The sequence below is a fragment of the Saccopteryx leptura genome, chromosome 3, assembly GCF_036850995.1.
Source record: "Saccopteryx leptura isolate mSacLep1 chromosome 3, mSacLep1_pri_phased_curated, whole genome shotgun sequence".
NCBI classification, from domain to species: Eukaryota; Metazoa; Chordata; class Mammalia; order Chiroptera; family Emballonuridae; genus Saccopteryx; species Saccopteryx leptura.
The window spans coordinates 142836793-142857491 of record NC_089505.1 but is presented as its reverse complement, the minus strand read 5'-3'; positions in this window follow the sequence as shown (position 1 = coordinate 142857491).

The following is a 20699-nucleotide window of genomic DNA, read 5'->3' as shown; positions in this document are numbered from 1 at the left end:
TATTAATTTTATAATATGCAGTGAGGGGTGACAAGGAGAAAGAGGAGAAAAAATTGGAAAATTATTGCTTCTTCTGGAAAGAACTCAAGAAAAGAACCTTGCCAAGCCAAGTCCCCCATCCAGTTAAGGAGGTTGTCGATTTCTGTGCTATGAACCAGGCGATGTCTTCGAAAACCTGAGTGAGGAAGTAAAAAAATTTGCGAGGTAATAATTGTGAATTGCTTGCTGCGAGTGCCAAGTGGACAGAGTGACATGGTGATACATGGTCTCCTGGATGAGCCTCATGAGATGGGCTGGTCTGGTTCGTCTTGAACGGGAGGACATGTGGAGATTTTTAGAGACAGGGAACCTGTTGGTGTAAGTTTTTAGAAGGACTGAATATGTGTGGTTTAAAAGGAAGGAGGTTTGGAGAACATTCAGGAGGAAACTTCTCGGGCTGAGGGGCGGCTTCTTCCTGCTGTCATTCTTACCTATTTGATATTTTCCTCATGAAGTTCTCCTTGAGGTATTGGGGAATAGGAGTGTAGGAGCATTTGATTGTAGGTAATCCTAGAGAGTTCTCTCATCCGGGCCTGTAGGAACTTGATAAAAAAAGGGGGTAAGTATTTGGAGATCAGGAATGCAGAGATAAGGAGGGTTGTATATCAGGGGGTGAAAGTTCTTCCATGGTAAAGTTAGAGATATTTTTTCCTGGCAGCCCTGGAGAGAGCAGTTAGCTTGAGCTAAAAGAAATGTTTTGTTTTGTTTTTAATTTTTATTAATTTTAATGGGGTGACATCAATAAATCAGGGTACATATGTTCAAAGAAAACATGTCCAGGTTATCTTGTCATTCAATTATGTTACATACCCATCAACCAAAGTCAGATTGTCCTCCATTACCTTCTATCTAGTTTTCTTTGTGCCCCTCCCCCTTATCCTCTCCCTCCCTCTCCTCCCCACTCTCCACCCCGGTAACCACTACACTCTTGTCCATGTCTTAAAAGAAATGTTTTATGTCCATTTGTAGGCTCTTCTTCAGCCAAAAAGACCCAGCGATCTTGTCCCCTTACTATGTGAAGGGTAAAAAGACTGAGAAGCATTAAGAGGTGAATGCTATTCATTCTCCTAGTTTTTCAGGGATACAGGAGAGCTTTAGGGACCTGGAGGGGTTGAAAGATAGGATTTAGGAGGTTTGCTGATACAGCATTTTAGATTTTTCTGTTTTGTGAGGGCAGGTTTCAAGGTTGGTGTGTAGGGCTAGGTAGATTTTTCCAATTTTCTGATTGGCAAAGGTCTGCATGCGGTTCTGTAAGAAACTAGTGAACAAACATAAGAGGCAGGGTCCAAAGGTTAGAAAAATAAATAGGAGAGTGAGTGGACCAATGAAAGGCAATAGTCAAGACACCCAGTTTGTGTGCAACCACTGATTTCATGTTTATGAATTTGCTGGGCTTCAGAGAGAGAGAGAGAGAGAGAGAGAGAGAGAGTAGGAATAAGACAGGGAAGTGGCCAGTCCCTCTGCCCTTAGACCTACTTTTATAGAAATTTTTAAAGCAACAAGAAGAGAAATTACCTGTATATTTCGTTTGGTCCTTAGATTGATGGGTAGTGCACTAGGAACTAGAAGAGGCTCATGAGGAGGGATTAGGTCAACATTTGGGGTGAGATAGATTAGGGTACAGGTTTTTGTCCAATTAGTAGGGAGACACATATAGGTGTTGGTCCCACACGAGTAGAAAGCCCCTGATCAGGTGAGGCAGGCTGAGAGGTGAATAGAGAATAGAAGGACCAGGGGTCAGTTTTTTTTCTCTGTTTCTGAGCTCCAGATGGTCAGGGTGAAGAAAATAGTCACCCTTAGCAGCAGTGAAAGTTGTCAGGATCACAGTGTGTGTACCTGTCCACGTGAAAGTCAGTCCTTAGGTGATGTAATGCTGAAAGTGCCTCTTGGACAGACTCTGAACAGTTTGCTGAGTAACCTGTAAATCCTGCAAGTACTTAGGGAAAGACTGGTCACATTTCTACACTTTGCAGTTAGAGTTTAAATCCTGGTGACCACTGCTTTTAGCTGGAATCAGCAGCAGGTCCCAGCCTACAATAGGCATGGGTATTGAGAGAAGAGGAAAAAAAAGAGATACTATACATTAAATAAAGTAACAAAGACAGACTGTCAATACCCACAGTAGAGATCTTTGAGGGATAAATAAAATTCAAATATTTAGGCAAGGCATAGTAGATGGCCCTTGTGTTTACAAGAAATGAGATTAGCTTATCTGCTACTTGGAAGAAATACCTTAGGCTTGTGAATGATGTCCTTGGGCCTTCAGTGGCAATTCCCAGTAAGTTCAGCAAGGTCAGGTCACAGGTGGCTGTAGCAGGGCTAGAAGAAAGTGAACCCTCCCTCCATGGGGCAAGGGGGCAGCTTACCTTCTCATGTCCCTCTTTCCACAGCACAGGTGTGTCAACCGGTGGGGCTGGGAAGCCCTGCAGGTTTCAGTTCAATGACCTTTCTTTCCACTCTGGAGCAGGGCCCTGATGGAATCCTATGAAGCCCTTTAGGGTGCTGGATCCTTTAAGAGCGTATGACAAAAGCTGGTATTTCCTGTCTTCTTTTGGACCTTATTTGTCTTTTTTGTTGCTTCCTTGGTCATTATAGACCTTAAAAGCCATACTCAGAAGATCTCACTGAGGGGCTTGACAAAGAGAGCAAAATTGGGAATACGGTGTTTAAAGTAGCCTATTAGACCAAGAAAAGAAAGGATTTGATTTGCGGTGGTAGGTGGTTGGAGACTGCGGAGGGTCTGAGTTCGATTTAGGGTGAGACTTCAGGTTGTGGGGGTTAAGGTGATGCCTAGATAGGCTACAGACTAGGAGTGAAGTTGAGCCTTAGCAGAGAAGACACTGTATCCCTTCATTGTGAGGAAATTAAGAAGGGTGGCTGTGTGTCTCCTTGAAGCAGGCAGGGAGGGGCTGCAGAGGAGTATGTTATTTGCATATTGTAAGAGAGTATTAGTTTTGAGATTACATGCTGCTAAATCCTGAGCTAGTGCCTTCCCAAAAAGTTATGGGCTGTTTCTGAACCCCTGGGGTAAGACAGTCCATGTAAGTTGCTGGGCTGCATTAGTGTCTGGGTTAGTTTAAATAAAGGTAAATGCAAACAGAAAGTAAGAGTCAGGGTGTAGAGCAGGGGTCCCCAAACTACAGCCCGCGGGCCACATGCGGCCCCCTGAGGCCATTTATCCGGCCCCCACCGCACTTCCGGAAGGGGCACCTCTTTCATTGGTGGTCGGTGAGAGGAGCATAGTTCCCATTGAAATACTGGTCAGTTTGTTGATTTAAATTTACTTGTTCTTTATTTTAAATATTGTATTTGTTCTCATTTTGTTTTTTTACTTTAAAATAACATATGTGCAGTGTGCATAGGGATTTGTTCATAGTTTTTTTTATAGTCTGGCCTTCCAATGGTCTGAGGGACAGTGAACTGGCCCCCTGTGTAAAAAGTTTGGGGACCCCTGGTGTAGAGCAATGGTAAAGAAAGCATTCTTGAGGTCTAGTATCATGAAGTGAGTGGTGTTTGAGGGAATGTGTGACAGTAACCAATAAAGCTTAGGAACTACTGGATGGAGGGGAATTACTGCCTTATTGATTAGGTGTAAGGCTTGTACGAGGTGATAAGCCCCTGAAGGTTTTTTTGAATAGGAATGATGGAGGTATTGCAGGGAGAATCCATGAAGATGAGTAAGCCTTGATTTAAGAGGTGGGTAATTATTGGTTTAAGGCCTTAGAAGCAGACACAGTTACACTAAACAAAAACTTCGCATACAAATTATGAATTAAGGAATTTAAATGAGCATGCTTTACTTGTTTCTATTCAAATTATACTAGAGATATTTTCTGACAAACAAAGAGACAAGACGGATTACTTACTCACACAGCTTAATAGAGAATTCTGTTTTTTTAAGTTTTTTGACATGGCAGGGAGTTGTCAGCATAGAGAAGAGGAAAGAGAAAGCAGATGGATGGACAGTGTGAGCAGATGGATGGAAAAGAAGGAGGGTCAGAATCTGCAAGAGGAGGAGGAGGTTGAGGTATTAGTGGTGATGCCATGTGGTTAGAGGAGTCAAAAAGATTTAAAGCTCTGCGGAGAGGGGAGAGGATGAGGGGTAGTGAAAGGGACAGTCAGTCTCTGAAGAGAGGGAGGGATGGGTCAAAGAAAAAGAGACAGAGCCACCTGTCTGTAAGGAGGGAGGAGGTGTTTAAAAACACAGTGGAGAAGGGAGGGACCTCCAGCCAGCAGGGGAGGAGAAAGAGAGAGACTGGTATTTGCAGGTGAATGAGAAACAGGTTCTTGTGAAGGTAGGGGGCTCTTGGAGGGAAGAGACTTAAGCAAAAGAGATTTGCAGAGGGACCAAAGAGGGGTCCTGAGAGAGGGGTGTTTCCAGGGGTCAGGCAGGAGGGGAAAAGAGTTGGGAGTCCGCAGAGAAGGAGAGATTAGGAGCCAAGGTTTTAGGTGAGGGTTCTTTGGCCAAAAACGGCCTGCGTGTAGAACAAGCTGCACAGAAATTAAGGACAAGAGAGAAGGTAGAAGGAAGCCTGCATTTAAGGAATTTCAGAAGCTTTCCCAGTCTGGTGGCAAAAGTTGTCAAGGTCTCTCAGAATATTGTAATCGAATGTCCCATTTTCAGGCCAATGAGTGTCATTGTTTATTTGTATTGGGGCCACACCGTGTTACAGAAGAAAATGAGGTTTTTTGGCTTAAGGTCAGAGAGGCCCAACATAGTGAGGTTGTTTTTTTTTAATGAGACATCCTAGAGGGGTCTGGTCAGAAGGCTTAGACTCTGAGGAGCCCATAGTGGAGACAGGTGAGCAAGAGGTGGTGTCCCTCCCTTTTGTCACTGTCCCAAGAGGAGAAAATCTCCGTGTGGGGGAGTCGTACCTGATAGAGGTTGTCACCACCTGTCAGGGAGTTCTGAGAGAGATTGTGGAAAGGTTTGGCTAGGCACCTAGTCTTTCATGTAGTCTACTGAGACTGAAAGCCAAATCCCTCAAAACGTGAGGCGTGTCAGAGAAAACCGTCCAACCAGAGAAAATTCTGTGGAAAAGAGAAGCCGACCCAGGGAAGGGGAAGGGAGAAACTCCTTACCTTTCTGATCCAGCAGGGGTTCAGGACAGGGTTAGACTGTCGGCCAATCTACCTACAATTACACGTCCAAACAGAATCAGGGAGTAAGCCCGAGAGGAACTGCCACTGCCCATTGCTTCCCTGGTTGTAAGTTTGGATGGCAAAGAGGGATCGTCCAGGCAGTTAGTACCCTGTCTTGGGTTTCGGCACCAAATGTTGAAATCCATGGGAGTCCAAAAAGACCAGAGTAACAGGCTTTATTGAAAGGAAGAAAGGAACCCTGCCGGGCACTTCTCCAGGGAGAAGGGCACCGGTTATAGACTATGAGGTGAGTTTATAGAGTTTGGGAGATCCTGAGGAGGTACTAAGTTAAAAGTTCTGGTATGTTCCCTTTTATGGTTTTATGGTTTCTGCTTCCTGGAACGCTTCTCCTTGAGAGGTTGATCAGCTTTTCTGGAACTCTTCTGCCTCAGGGGCGATTGTCCAGTAAGGGTGAGGTCAGGCAGCCAGGTGGAACAAGAAAAGGGCAGTTGGAATTTCATATATCTATCAATTACTTCTTGTAATAATTTAGTAGTCCTTAGAAAATTGCAGCCCTCAGGTTTGGAGTTACAAGTCTGTTGTGGAGACAATGACTACTTGGAGACTACATGGAATGCACCAAGGGGCATAAGGGAGACTGCTTCACAATCCCCTGTACAGGTTTCATGAGATGGTCTTGACCCCCAGTCCTTACGGGTATTTATTGATACACACAAATAGAAGCAGGGACAAGACAGGAAATCAGGAAGGGGAACTTCTTTAGAGCAGATTAAAGAGCAAGGGAGTAGCTCAAATGTCCCCACCTATTGATTAATCAGAATTGCTGATGATATACCTATTGTGTTGTGTTCAGCACAGTACTGCATTTAGTACTTTTGTCACTAAAGCCACTGTGGCTTTTGCCTCAGGGCACTGAACTCTGTCTGTTCTATGTTCTTATTCAGGGCCTCTACAAAGTTCAACTGACAAAACACTAAACTGAATGTAGAGAAATTTGGCTTCTGGTTGTCTATGTCACCTTGACCAGGCACTTGCCCTTTCTGAGTCTCACAGATCTTTCACCTACAAAGGAGGTAACGGATTAAAAACCTCTATGTCTGGCTTTGCACTACACAACTGCTCAATCCTTGGAGTGAGAGCTACATGGACTATGATGCAAATGTTGCTCCTAGGACCTATACAATGCAACAAATCTTAGGAAACTTCAGCCCAACAGGCTGACTCTAGATAGTCTCCATTTTAAGTGGACAATAAAATATTTTAATCACATGTTTCTGAAAGTGTCAGCCATTTTCATTATGCTCTCTTAGTCTTTCATAGCCAACTTGACAACTCTGGATTCATTAGGAAGGCCTCTAAATTCTGATCTGAGATTGATACCTTTTAAATAAACCATCCTGACACTTTGTTTACATTCCCTTTCCTACTTCCAAAACATTCTTTATGAGCTAAATGACACAGAACAAGTCTGTTGGAGTCTCCTGGAAACCTCCTAATGTTAATCAAATATTCTTAAGGGTTAGTTAAAAGCTCTGAGGCCTTCTTCCAGAGTCAAATGTGCAACATCTCTCTGAATTACATCTGGCCCTATGTCAGACCCAGAAGCAATGATCTTGGAGACGGAGGCAGCAAGGACACATTATCTTCTCTCTTCCATTTCCCGGCACTGCTCTGCAGAAACGATGGTCCTGTAAAGGACCTCCTGCCTTCTTACTTTTTCTTGGGTCTCTTACCATTAAACTTTTTGGAATGTGTCACTCATTTTCCTTTAAAAACTATTCCTCAAACACAAGCCTTGACCATTCACTAAAAGCACTCTTGGAAAGAAAGGAGTATGAGAAGAAGGCAAAGAAGAAACGAAGTAATGAAAGAAGAGACCAAGGGAGGAGGTGCAATGTTTCGGGCATTGTGAAAGACAATTACTTTTGCATTATCTTATTTGATCCTTTCAACTATCTTGTAATGTATATACTGTTATTTTTTGTTTGAAAACATGATATGCGTGCTCAGAAAGGTTAAAATGTGCAAAAAAAAGTCACACCATCTTGACATCATATTTCACATGGTATTATTGCCCTAATTGTTAAAAAACAAGATCTGGTACAGAAAGAAATGAAGTACCAAGCATACTTATTTTAAAAGTATTTACAAATTTGTTTAAACATATGATTATATTAACTTTTTTTTCATTGCTTTGACTAAACACCCTTATTTTACAAATGATAAAGGACATATCAAGGACTCTGGTCTCTTTAAGCACTAACAATGTGATTTATGATTTTGCACACAGTATGGCAGTATCCTCAGAGTAAGAGTGCTTTGGATCCAAATTCTAACTCCAGTATTTACCAACTGTTTAATTTTGAGCAAGTTCCTTGGCTTCTCTCTATGGGTTTTTGTTAACTAGGAACAATAATAAAATTCACGATGACACTTACTGAATTTGGAGAAGTTTATGAAGACTCACATTGTCATATATACAATTTCTAGTTCATAGGATATGTTCCAGTTGGAAGTTTTTGGCTGCCAGAAACAGAAACTGACTCATATTCATGGATTATAAAGATGTCATTGACACTGGAGGGCAGGAAAGCAAAATATAATGGCTTCATAGACACTTAAGACTAAAAACACAACTTCTAAGTCTATTCTCTCTCTCAGAAGACTTCTCTCTGTTCCTCTCTGGGCAAACAATCCCATTTTTCACTCTCTGTTAAATAGATTCTTCCATTTGTTATTTTTATACATGCCCCATTCTGGCCACCCATCATAGTTTTCAGTCCCAGTGCCAACCATTAGCCTACCACAGTATTTATGTTTTTCTTTGGTGAAATTTATAAGACAGACAATCTGACTGGATCCTACCCAGTCGATCATTTGGTGGCCTCAGATCAAAATTCCATCCCATGTCAGACTAACAGTTGGGAAGACATAAGTGCCAGCATGCATCTTTAGGAAAGCTCAGGATTTTTGGTCAGACTAATCTGGGTTTGAATCTAGATTCCTCTACTTATTTATTCACTGTGTGACCCTGAGCAAACAGCTCAATCATCATGAGGCTCTACTTTACCCTAAAAATGGAGACAAAATAGTACTTTATTCATAAGGTTGTTATAAAAAAATAAAATACAGGCCCTGGCCGGTTGGCTCAGCGGTAGAGCGTCGGCCTAGCGTGCGGAGGACCCGGGTTCGATTCCCGGCCAGGGCACACAGGAGAAGCGCCCATTTGCTTCTCCACCCCTCCGCCGCACTTTCCTCTCTGTCTCTCTCTTCCCCTCCCGCAGCCAGGGCTCCATTGGAGCAGGGATGGCCCAGGCGCTGGGGATGGCTCTGTGGCCTCTGCCCCAGGCGCTAGAGTGGCTCTGGTCGCAATATGGCGACGCCCAGGATGGGCAGAGCATCGCCCCTGGTGGGCAGAGCGTCGCCCCATGGTGGGCGTGCCGGGTGGGTCCCAGTCGGGCGCATGCGGGAGTCTGTCTCTGTCTGACTGTCTCTCCCCGTTTCCAGCTTCAGAGAAATGAAAAAAAATAAAAATAAAAAATAAAATAAAATAAAATACATGTAAAGCATAGGCTTATTAAGTGTTCAAAGCTGTTGGACATAATGGTTGCACTTCCAGGGTTGCAAGAAGGAAGTTTCTCTTCTTCATCTTTCCTTCTTTACCTAATTCCTATTTATCTTTTAGTTCTCAGATCAGCTCTTTTCTGCAACACATCATTTAATATGCTTTAGGCTAGTTCAAGTTTTTCTCCTTTCCAGTCATGTTTAACTTTATGAGATGCATCTTACTGTACTCAAATCACCTTTTTTCTTAATTGCATTTCATTTTACTTTTCACCTATATTGAGTTATAATTGACAAATAAAATTGTGAGATGTTTAGAATATACAACATAATGATTTGATATACATATACATTGTGAAACACTTTCCCTTTGAATTAACACATCCATCACCTCACATACTATATTTGATTATTTGTGTGTGTGTGTGTGTGTATTTATGCATGTATGTGAACATTTAAGTTATGCTCTCTTGGGAAATTCTGATTATACAATGCAGTTAAAATCACTTTTTTACTGTCTAAATTTACAACTAGTGCAGGAGATATCTTAGGGAAGGAAATGTGTCCTAGTCACTGTTCTATCACCAAAAGACAGGACAATGCTGCATGCAACAGTGTCCAATAAATACTTGTTAGATAAATGAATTACTGAACAAATATCGTGAAACAGCACCTCACCTCAGACGTGAGGCACATTCAGAAATGTAGTTTTGTAAGGAAGGCAGAAGCAAGTTCCATCTAAATGTCACTAATTAATATATTCAGATTGACATTAAATGTACTCATTTCTATTCAAGAGTGTTTCTGATTAACTATGTGACTGCAGCTGAGAGTCACGAAGCAGAGCAGCAACAGCTAATTGTAGGCTTTGAAACTGTATTGAAGGGATGGCCCAAGCATGAGCTTCTGTTGTGCCTTCCATTCCACGGATGGCCAAGATTCCCACAGAGGACAATAACTCAGGGCTTTATACTCACCACTACCAGCAACCTCCAACCTACGCCACTCGTTCAAGGCTCAGTGGTGTCATTGTCATTGTCCTTTCCCTCATGCAGACAAGCTGTGCACCTATCACTGCTTTCACCCTTGTGAGGGACAGAGTCCATCAAGCTCCCACTTATAGGCCCTGTGCTGGGCGCTTAAGATACCAGAAAAGTAAACAGATTCACTCCCTTCAAGAGAATTCTTCCATTTGTGTAAAGCCTCTCTGTGAAGATCATCAAAAAGGGCCTGACTTTGGAGTGGTATTCCTCTTATAAATATTTGATACCACATTTGTTCAGGAGGAAGGCTACATGTGAGAGATTTTCCGGAGATAAATAAGTGAAATATATCATTGGCTTCTACTCAAACTTATCATGCTTTTCCCCAATAATTTTGTCTCAGGTTGTACAACTGTGGCAAAAAGGGGGTTGGTAAGGGACAGAATACTAACCAAATACAATGAACAATTAATGCATTTCCTAACTAGTCATGCAGTAGAGATGAGACATGCCATGCAATGGTCCATAGCATTGCTTTACCCAATGCATCCCCCACCTGTGCTGACGGCAGGGCAGCCTGTGCCTCCACTCCCAGGATCGGTGGGAAGCAGCCGCCCTGCCACGAGTTCTGACTTTCTTAACCATGTGCGGCACTCAGTGTGAGCTGCTCTGACTGGTATTTTTATCTTTTCTCAAAAGGATTTAATAGACTGGTTATGCAATTACCTAAACATTGGATTAAAATACATGAAAAGAGCTTTTCAGTCTTTTCTATAACACAATTTATTGTTGGTGTTTTAGAAGTCTTGTCTCTGCTGAATTCAGGTCACATTGTAGGCATTACCTAATTCAACCTGCCAGAGCTCAGGAAGATATTAGGGTAAATATCATTTCTTTTTGCTTTAACTCTTGGAAAACTGAGGCATAAAACCTTGCCTGGAATATATTGGAGTCAGTAATTCAACAAAAATGAAATTATAGAAACCCTGGAACCTTAACCAGAGAGTTCAATCAGAATGCCTCAATTAAAATTGCTACCAGCATTCTAACTGTTGTAATATACAACAGAGGCCATACTATCCCACACCCTTATTTAGGGAATACATAGGAAGGGTTTTGGAAGCAAACGCAGAACCCTTATTTAGGGAATACATAGGAAGGGTTTTGGAAGCTCTTCTAAGAAGGCTGAGAATTAGCTGCAAGGTGAAGGCAGTGTCTTAAGGAACAGCATTGCAGCATGTTAGAATGCAGTGTTTTCCAAAGTGTGATCTGTCAAAAAAAAATCCCAAATAAAGTTCCATGAGAAAGGTCAAATAAATATAAGAAGCAGCACATGTATAAATATATGTTGTACCTCCTTTTGTAAATTTACACAAACAAAAGACTTTGAGAAATCTTGAAGTGGTTACCAGGAGAAGGAGGATGTAGGGGAAGGGATGGAGGGAAGGGGTAGAGGGAAGGATGTAAACAGGGACAAATAAATATAAGGTGACAGAAAATGATTTGACTTAGGATGCTGGGTACACAACATAATCAACAGTTCAAATGCTATGGAAGTATTTACCTGAAACCTATGTACTCTTATTGGTTAATGTCCATTGATCAATTTAATTTTCCCTGATCAACTTAATTTTTCTTGATAAATTTAATTTTCTAAATAAAATAAAATAAAAAGCAGAGAGTTCAAAAAAAAGAAAAGAGGAGAAATCTTTTAGTACAAAATTATACAAAATAGATGCTTAATGAATGTCTGGGGGTTCTTTGGAAGCGATGGAAATGGACTCAGCTTAACTTAAACAAAGGAATTTGCTGGAACAATACCACACAGAGAGCTCGGGAATAAGGGAGTCCCTTAGAAAGACAGAAGTCAGTCAAGGTAGATCTGGGCATCTCCGCAAGAATTCATGGGTTTTCCTTAAGCCATGTCTATCAGATATCTTAGCTCCAGCTTTCTTCTCTTCCATTCCTATATTTATCTTTACTTTACTTGAATAGGGAGTCTAGCTGGCTAAGTTGGAAATCAAAGACAAAAGGACTGGTATTGAGTTAGAATCTGCCGTTGAACAAATTACTAAAGAAAGTGATTGCTATGCATGATGAACAGAATTACTAAAATGATGTAGCTCTGAAATTATAATGTAAATAGAATTTTAGGCTTTTTAGATTTTATGGTGGTATTGAGAAATGTCCTGAATTTTTTGGCCAGGGGGCTCAGTGGATAAAGCATTGACCTAGCATGGCAGAGTTCGCGGGTTCTACCCCAGTCAGCATACTTACAAGAAGCAAACAGTGAGTGCACAACTAAATGGAACAACTAAGTGAAGCAATGAGTTATACTCCTCTCTCTCTCTCTCCCTTCATTTCTCTTAAATCAATGGAATTTTTTTTTAATTTTAAAAATAGAAAAGAAACTTCCTGAATGTTTCTTCGGTTATTTTTCCAAATCTCTTTCTCAACTGTGCTGTGCCATAAGGCTCAAAACAGTTTAGTTTTATTTTACTCTGTATTGTTCTTCTTTGTGAAGTCTTAAATGTGGTCAAAATAAAGCAAAGAAGGACTTGACTTTTAAAATAAAAATGTCACTGGAAAATTTCTCTGACTATAAAAGCCAATAACAAAAAGCAGGTGGAAAAAGAAGATGGAATCCTATTTTAAGTTTGGATTCCAACTCCTTATACCGTATATTTGCATCAGCAGGTCATGCTCCAACATTTGCTTTCTGTCATACAGTAAAAGGATTAGTTGTTCTTTGGGCCCCTTTAGGCTTAACCTTTACAATAAAGGTTAAAAGAAGAGAGCACAGAGGTCAGAAAGCAGGAAACACTCTCTCCACCCTCTCTTTCCTCTTCCACCCAAAGGAAGGGACACTAGTCATATTCCAAGTTACCAATCAATAAGCATTCAAGAATGATAGGTCACTGTGCATTACAATATGAAATAGGTGAATGAGTTTCTTTTTTCTTGTCATCTACACAACCATTGCAACAAAGTGACCCATAGCATTTTCTCACCGGAAAAGAAGTTCAGCCACACCTCTGATGTTTGCCTTTCTTTTCTGCACCCTTTCTGTGAATCGTGAGCTTTTTCTGACTGACTGACATGTTCTTACTTCTTCTTCTTGCCACATAGCCAGAGAGAGAGAAAAAAAATCCATGGTCATTCTCCACTTAGGGCAGGACCAGAGTGAGATTAGATACTCATATTAGGACAGATGGTAAAAGTTAGGTAGATCCCAGGTCAGACTATCTACTCTAACAAACCTTATGAGATTTCTACTTGGAGTATTGGTTCCAATCAATTAACAGTGCAGTATGATTTTATTTATGTTTGCTAACATTTACATTTGTTCATTCATTTTTTCAATAATATCTATTACTAGAAAGCTCTAATAAGAGCTAGGTAATACAACAGTATATGAAAACCTAACTCTCAAACTTTAGAGTTTACAATTTTGTGTAAGACACAAAAATTAACAACATGTGGAAGGATAACATTTGAAAATAAACAAGTGTTTCTCAAAATTATCCTTGATGTCCTGGGAAAGTGTGAATCACCCTGGAAAAAAATAAATCAACTAGGTTTCTGAATGGATTTTTTAAATCTCACTGCAAGGACAATTGTCTTAAAAGACAATGAGAAAACATTTAAAAAGAAAAGCTTAACTCTGAATATCATGAGAAAGCAAGGTCTTAAGGAAGTGGATACAAAGTTTATAACTTTATATTAGAAATGTAATCACGAACAGCCAGCTTTCATCTAAGATAAGCCCTTCAGAAGTGGGGGGGGAAAGCAAGAGAATGTGTTGTGGTTGGTGTGGATTTCTGAGAAAGGATCCTTGGCTCTGCCTCCTCTTGAGAAAAACCACAAAAGAGTTGGGCTAGACAGAGGCAGGCTTCATCGCCCCTGCTGCATTTGGGGAAGAAGGAAAGGCTTATAGAAAAGTCAGGTTCAACTATAGCCGTTTACAGTACTGCTCCGTAGCTATGGCTCAGAGAGGTAGCCTAGATACCTGAGCCTGAGGTCAGCCTCACAGAGGGCAGCAGACCCAGCAGGGTATAGAAAACCAACTGAGTTTGAAAGCAACCCTTGCTCCCTGCCACCAAGAGCAAAATCAAGTCCTGAAAACAGATCAGCAGGCCTCTGTGGTGGAAATTAGAATTAGACAGAGGGCACTGACGTGACAATCAGAGACCACTGCAGGATCAGGAGCTGTAGCAGGAAATGTCAGCACAGGAAGGAACAAAGGAAAATAGGCAGATCTCAGCACAGGTCCTAGAGAATAGAAAACCATTATGCACAGAAACCCCATCTCCACTCAGGTACAGGGACTCGTATGCACCTGAGAGAATTGAAGGAGATGGGGAAAGGAAAGCTTGTGAAATGAAAAAAAATTAAAATACACAGTATTTATCTGAAAGAGACTAAAAAATCTCTGGAAGTGACTTGTGGCAAGATTTAGTTGCATCATGGATGGCAGTGAAATCCCAGGAGCTAAATCCTACTGGACAGAAATAAAGAAGATTGCATCTTTGTACGCATTTACATTTTATGTCTATGAAAGTTCATAATAGCACAATTTATAATTCCAACCTATGAACGGTACTATAAAGGAAAAGTATAGAATGTACACAAATCTATAGGAGGTATAGTCTGGAGTTTATGAAAAGGCTTACCTGTGGAATTAATATTTGAGATGAGGCAAAAAAGATGTTGTTGGTCAAATAAGTTTGTAAAATATGATTTTACAGCTCACTTATAGTTTGCATTGGGAGCTGGGCAGTGCCAGGTAACTGTGGTCAGTGAAATTACAAATTCCCGTCCTGCTTGAGAAGGGCTATTGTTTTGCTAATGTTTGCTGGAGGAAAGGTTTTTGCACCAGAAAATTTTGGAAAGAAGAGAAGAAGGAAAAAGGAGATCAGCCCTGTTTTGCAGGGAAAGCAAAGAGAATGCAGAGTGCTGAAGGAGAAGCCATGTTGGCAGAGAAAGGAGAAGGTGTGCAGATGGGGAACCAGAGCTGAAGGGCTTTGTGAGCTCCTCTGAGACTGGTGGGACCTTTGATTCTAGGAGGAACCGGAGAAGATTCTCCTGGTTGTGGATGATGTGACAGGGCTTTGTGAGCTCTGAATGAAGAGAGAATTGTTTTCCCTGTGTGTTTGCTAGTCGGCTGGTGCAAGACTTTAATAAAGGAATGGCCTACCATTTTTTGGCTCTACTGTTTTTTTACCATCTGTCCGAATCCAGTGAGAACCTGCATGGGAATTGCCATGACGGCCGCAAGAGCTGGCCGTACAGACATGTAAGCATGGACCACGTGAGCTGCACTTTAGACACAGAGAAGAGCATGTGCAAAGACCTCAAGATAGGAGGGAGCATGATATATTCATGAAGAGAAAGTCAGCCCTCAGCTTCATGACAGAGAATGTGGAGACCTGGGAGATGAGACTGATGCATGCGTTTGGGTTGGGAGGAGGACCAGCAATAACCAGGTCCTGTAGCAACTTGTAATCCATGTTACGTATCTTGCTTTTCATGCTCAGCATGAAAAGATCCCTTTGAAGTATTTCAAGTGAGAGAGTGACACAGTCAGATTTGTTTTGCAAACTGTATTCTACCAAAATGTAGGGAATGGATTGGAGATGGGCAAAAGAGAAAGCATGGAGATAATGTAGTAGCTATTGCAGTGGGAAAGGGATGAGATAATACAAAAAGGGAGGCATAGAGGTGCAAAGGCATGGGTAAATTTGAGGAAAAATTATGATGAAACAAAAAAGATTTTGTTTTTATTAAAACTTAGTGTTCATATTATCAAAAACACTCATCACAAGAAAAAATTGTACTGCAATGGATATGAATGTTAACTTGATTAATTGTAGTGATCATTTCACAATATGTATATATATATATATAATCATTAAGTTATGTACCTAACACTAATATAATGTTATAGGTTAATTATATTTCAATAAAAATAAAGTCTATTAATTAAAACAAAAAAAGCACTTTATTCTCTCTCATACACATAGAATTAATCTTGAGAAGATCAGAAAATATATCATGGATTATATTTCACATGACTTCCCAAATATAATAATTTATATTTCAAAGTTTGAAAGCAGTTTATCTAAAAAATGCTTGAAGCCTGACCTGTGGTGGCACAATAGATAAGGCATTGACCTGGAATGCTGAAGTCACAGGTTCAAAACCCTGGGCTTGCCTGGTCAAAGCACATACAGAAGTTGATGTTTCCTGCTCCTCCCCCTTCTCTCTCTCTCTCTCTCTCTCTCTCTCTCATCTCACTAAAATAATAAGGTTAAATTTTTAAAAATGTTCTAAAATTACTGGAGCTAAAGTTAATTAATTGTCTTACAGATAAGCAAGCAAGTTAAAAGCTAGTTTTAAGTTTCCAGGTAATTTTTAAGATGTAATATGATCATTTCCACTTCATTTCATTTTCCTATGCTGTGACATAAACCAAGAGCAGCCCATACATAGATGTACGCAGGAGCACACATATACGTAGATTCATTACATAGAAGTAATTTCATTGCTCTTTTTTTTTTTTTTTTTTTTTTTTTAGTATTTTTCTTTGGGGGAAGGCTTTCTCTTTGTTTTTACCTTATTTGTTTACCCAAACTTGAAGAGTATAAATACTCTCAAATAGCATATAATCCTTTGTTCTTGTGAGTATTCAGGAAATGGACTCTATGCTTTCAGAGTGGGAGAATAGACACATCTGTGGGGTAGCAAAGACACACTCATTAAATATTCCATGCTTGTCTAGACATAAACCCATTTCACAGTAGGTGTTAAATGCTTCCAATTAAAGTAATTTAAGAAAAAAAAATTTTGATTCAAGAATGGTAGCAAAACTGTTAACGTACCAAAGTGAAAATTCTTATTTTCTGTAGGTTCCACTTTGGTATCCATGGTAACCAGAATACTTACTGGCCTGAGTCTGCTAATTGACTATAAATAAATAAATTTTAAAATATTATACATAAATACTTTTATAAGAGTATATAATATGTATTTAAGAGAAATATTAACAGAGAGAAAAGATCTTTCTTTAAGTAGTCCGCTACCTAAGCCAGTGTTTTTCAGCCCAGTTCCCTAGAAATTTCATGCAGGTCTGGTGGTTAACTGTTTCACTGACAGCAGGAAATTCCTCACCAACCAGCACCCATCTGTGGACTCACAGATGAAAACCCCCGACTGTTCTTTCTTCTCTCTGCTTCCCCTAGGTCTTGTCTTACAGTCTCCTAACCAAAAAAGATTGATCTTTTCCGAGTGGCTTTGACATTTCCAGGGAATGCTTCAGTAGACATGATGGACTGGAAAGAGAAAGTAAACTGCTTCTTGCAAAGGGCGTAGGCCACAAAATTTGACATAGTATTATGTCACTTGCCAAAAGTAGATAAATTGCATGACTGCCCACCCATTAAGCAGGATAGCCACCCCCCTTTTTATCTGAGCTAAAGTATTGCTACATGAAAGCATTTATCTGAAGACAGCATGCACAGAAAGGCAAAGATAACTCCATAGAATAGATCTGTCTGCTCCATTCATGGATGCTAGTTAGAAACTATAAATTAATCTTACTGGAAGAGCTTTTTCCACCTCACCCCTTTAATATTTTTCTCAGTGCTTCAGTTATGTCTCACTGCAATTCCTTTTCACAGTTATACAAAAGCATATCTTTGTAGATCCTCCTTAACTTTATATTTTCTTGTTCTCAAACCATAAAAAAGAAAAGCAAGCAATTATTTTTCCAGTGATCTATTTAGATAGAAACCACTGTAAAAAAATGAAAAGAAAAAAAGATTCAAGAGGATTGAGAGGAAAAAAAGTGGAGTTAAAGCAAGCTTGAGGCCATATGGTGCAGAATTTTAATTCACCTTGAGGATCATTCATTTCAAAGCTCTGGTGAATTTCCGAAGCCTATCTTATATAGTTTCCTTCTATCACAGTATTAGAGAGTTAGATGCAGCTCTATCATAGAAGCTGATGACTAAGATTAGTTTGTTTATATGAAGTTTGATCAGAATAATCTTCCAGAGAGGCACATCTTATTTTCCATCTGAACTCATTATTTCATCAGTCCCAGTTGGTATCCTATAACCACCTACAGCAGCAATTCATTAGGTGTAAAGGGAGTAGTCTCCTCACTTCACAATTTTGCAAAAATTTATGCAAGTGCTTTGGTTTTACTGTTGAGTTATTTTAACTCCTTAAATTCATTAATGGTATAAAACTTTATCTCAACTGTCTATTAGGTTAAGCTAAATGATGCTCTTATAATAAATGTCAGTGACTTAAAATTAATATAGACTAATTTCTTGCTCATGGCACAGGTTTGGTGTGGGCTGGTAGGTGGGGTTTTGTTCACGATCAATTTTGGGAGACCCAGGTGAAGGAGGTTCTCTATGGTAAGATGCTACCGCTGCAATAGGAAGTTTTGGTGTTTGCCCTAGCAGGGGAAAGGGAGGCTAGAGAACTGTTGCCCAGCATTAAATACTGTAGTTTATTCTGGAAGTGGTAACTGTTCACTTTTGCTCACATTTCAAAGGTTTTTAAGTCAACATAGAGAAGTATAATCCTCTATGTTCCTGAAAGTAAGGAGATCCTAGGGTGGCTTCTGTGATTCCTGTGTCCTGGTGTTCACGCCCTGTGTACATCCCTACCCAGAGGCGGGTTTAACAGCAGGCACACCGGGTGCATGCCCTGGGCCCCGACTTCTGAAGGGCCCCGCAAAACCAACTTTACACTTTTTTTCTAATGAAAAGGGCTCAATATTTTCTGCTTTGCCTGGGGCCTCAACTGACCTTAATCCGCCTCTGTTCCTACCCCCTCTGTTCCTACCCTCACACACCCCTACCCTTGCTCCTTGAGTTTGGGTAGGGCATGTGTATTAGTTTGGTAGGGCTGTCACAACAAAACACAAAGACTGCGTGGCTTTAACAACACAATTTTTTTTATAGTTCTAGGGGCTAAAAGTCTGATATCAAGGTGTGGACCAAAAGTTTTCTTCGTAGGCTTTTCTCCTTTTGTTGTAGATAGCTGTCTCCTCTCTCTGTCTTTACATAGTCTTTTCTCTGAACATCTCTGTTCTAATCTCCTCTTCTTATAAGGACCTCAATCACATTGGATCAAGACTCACCCTAATGACATCACTGTACTTTAATTACCTTTTAAAGTTCTATCTCCAAATATAGTCACATTCAGACATACTCAGGGTTCAAAATTCAGCATATGAATTTGGTGATGGGGGAGAATACAATTCAACCCATAACAACCTGTGACTTGCTTCTAACCAATAGAATATGGCAAAAGTGAAGGGATTCTGTAGATGTAAGTAAGGTTTCAAATTACTTAATTCTGAGGTAATCAAGGGAAAATTACCCTGAACGGGGCAGAACTAACTAGACCTAAGCCTTTCTTAAAGGGGGACTGGAATTTCTAGGAAGAGAACCTCTCCTTGTGGACTCCATGAAGTAGGCATATTAAAGAAGTCCTTTTGACAAGAATGTATGTAGGTGGGCTCTAGGACCTGAGCACATCCTCCAGCCAATAGCTGCTAGGGCCCTCAGTCATTCAGCTGCAAGGACATGAATTCTGCCAACAATCTAATTAAGTTTGCAAATAGATTCTACCCTCACCTAGCTTCCAGATGAGAATACAGCCCCAGCCAGCATCTTTATTATATTGACTTATAACAGCCTGAGCAGAATACCCTGCCAAACAACATCCAGAATCCTGACTCGTAGAAACTGTTAGATAAAAAATATGTGTTGTTAAATATATATTATCACTAAATTTGTGATAAGTTGTTATTCAGCAATAGAAATTAACAGACAGCTATAATGACTTTTCATTATCATTTGAGGTATAGCAATTTGGAAACTTGGAAATGTGATTTCAGACACCGAGTCACTCAATCTTAAAGAATGTTAAGAATTGTGTGTGTTTAGGAACCTCATTCTTATTTCTGGTGATAGCTCTACAATTGTTTTCTCTTTGCCTAGTTTTCCTCTTTATACGTTCATTAGCTTTTTTGTGTGTTCATGAGTATGTTCATCTGTGTGTGTGTTTTAAACAAAGCAGAGACTATCTTGTTAAATAAACTTCATCACTAGATTGTCATGTAGTGTTCAATAAATGACTTTGTTGTAATTCTTGCTCTCCTTGTTTTTCCATACAGCTAGCTAGTAGAAGCTGCTACACAAGGCTAGTTGAGTTATTGGAAAGGATTACCTCTCAAAAATTGCATCTTGCTACCTAACTGCCATTTTCAAGAGGTAACAAAATCCAGTATTCAGTGGCTGCTGATAGAGGATCCAAGGACCATGCTCTTTGTAAAGGGCTGAGACAAATAATGAAACCAGACCACAATTGATGCTTTGGGAAAGTACAAACTTGAAGAGTATATAATATATTATTTTTAGTTTTAACAATAGCATTTTAGATTCTTTTAAATTTCTGCCTGGCATAATACATGACAAAATATATTTGTTTAATAAATAAATTAGCTTTAAGTAAAGTAGTCATTCACTTATATAATAAACAATTTTGAATGCCCACTATGTGTGATATGTGTGCTGAGGAAAATTGGGGGTAAGGGGGTATACTATGAAAGAAAGGAGGAAACTATTAAAAATAAAAGGAAAATCAGGAAAATTTAACAAAAGAAAACACATGAATTTATCTTTAATGAATGAATAGAAAGTTGGTGATTAAAGCTTAAGTGGACAAAGGAGATGGGAAAGAAGAAATAAGAATTCAATGCAAAGAGCACCACAGGAACAAAAACTTCAATGTGCATAAATGACTCATTTGTTCTTATATTGGGAATAGTTTGATATGTTGTTAGAATCGACTGGAAGAAGCTAGTTCAAATTTTGTTCATAAATGTACTATAGTTTGTACAATGATTATTAAAATTTTGAATTAGATGGCCACAATGAAAAGGGCTTAGAATAATACCTATTCCACAATACACGCTATATACATGCT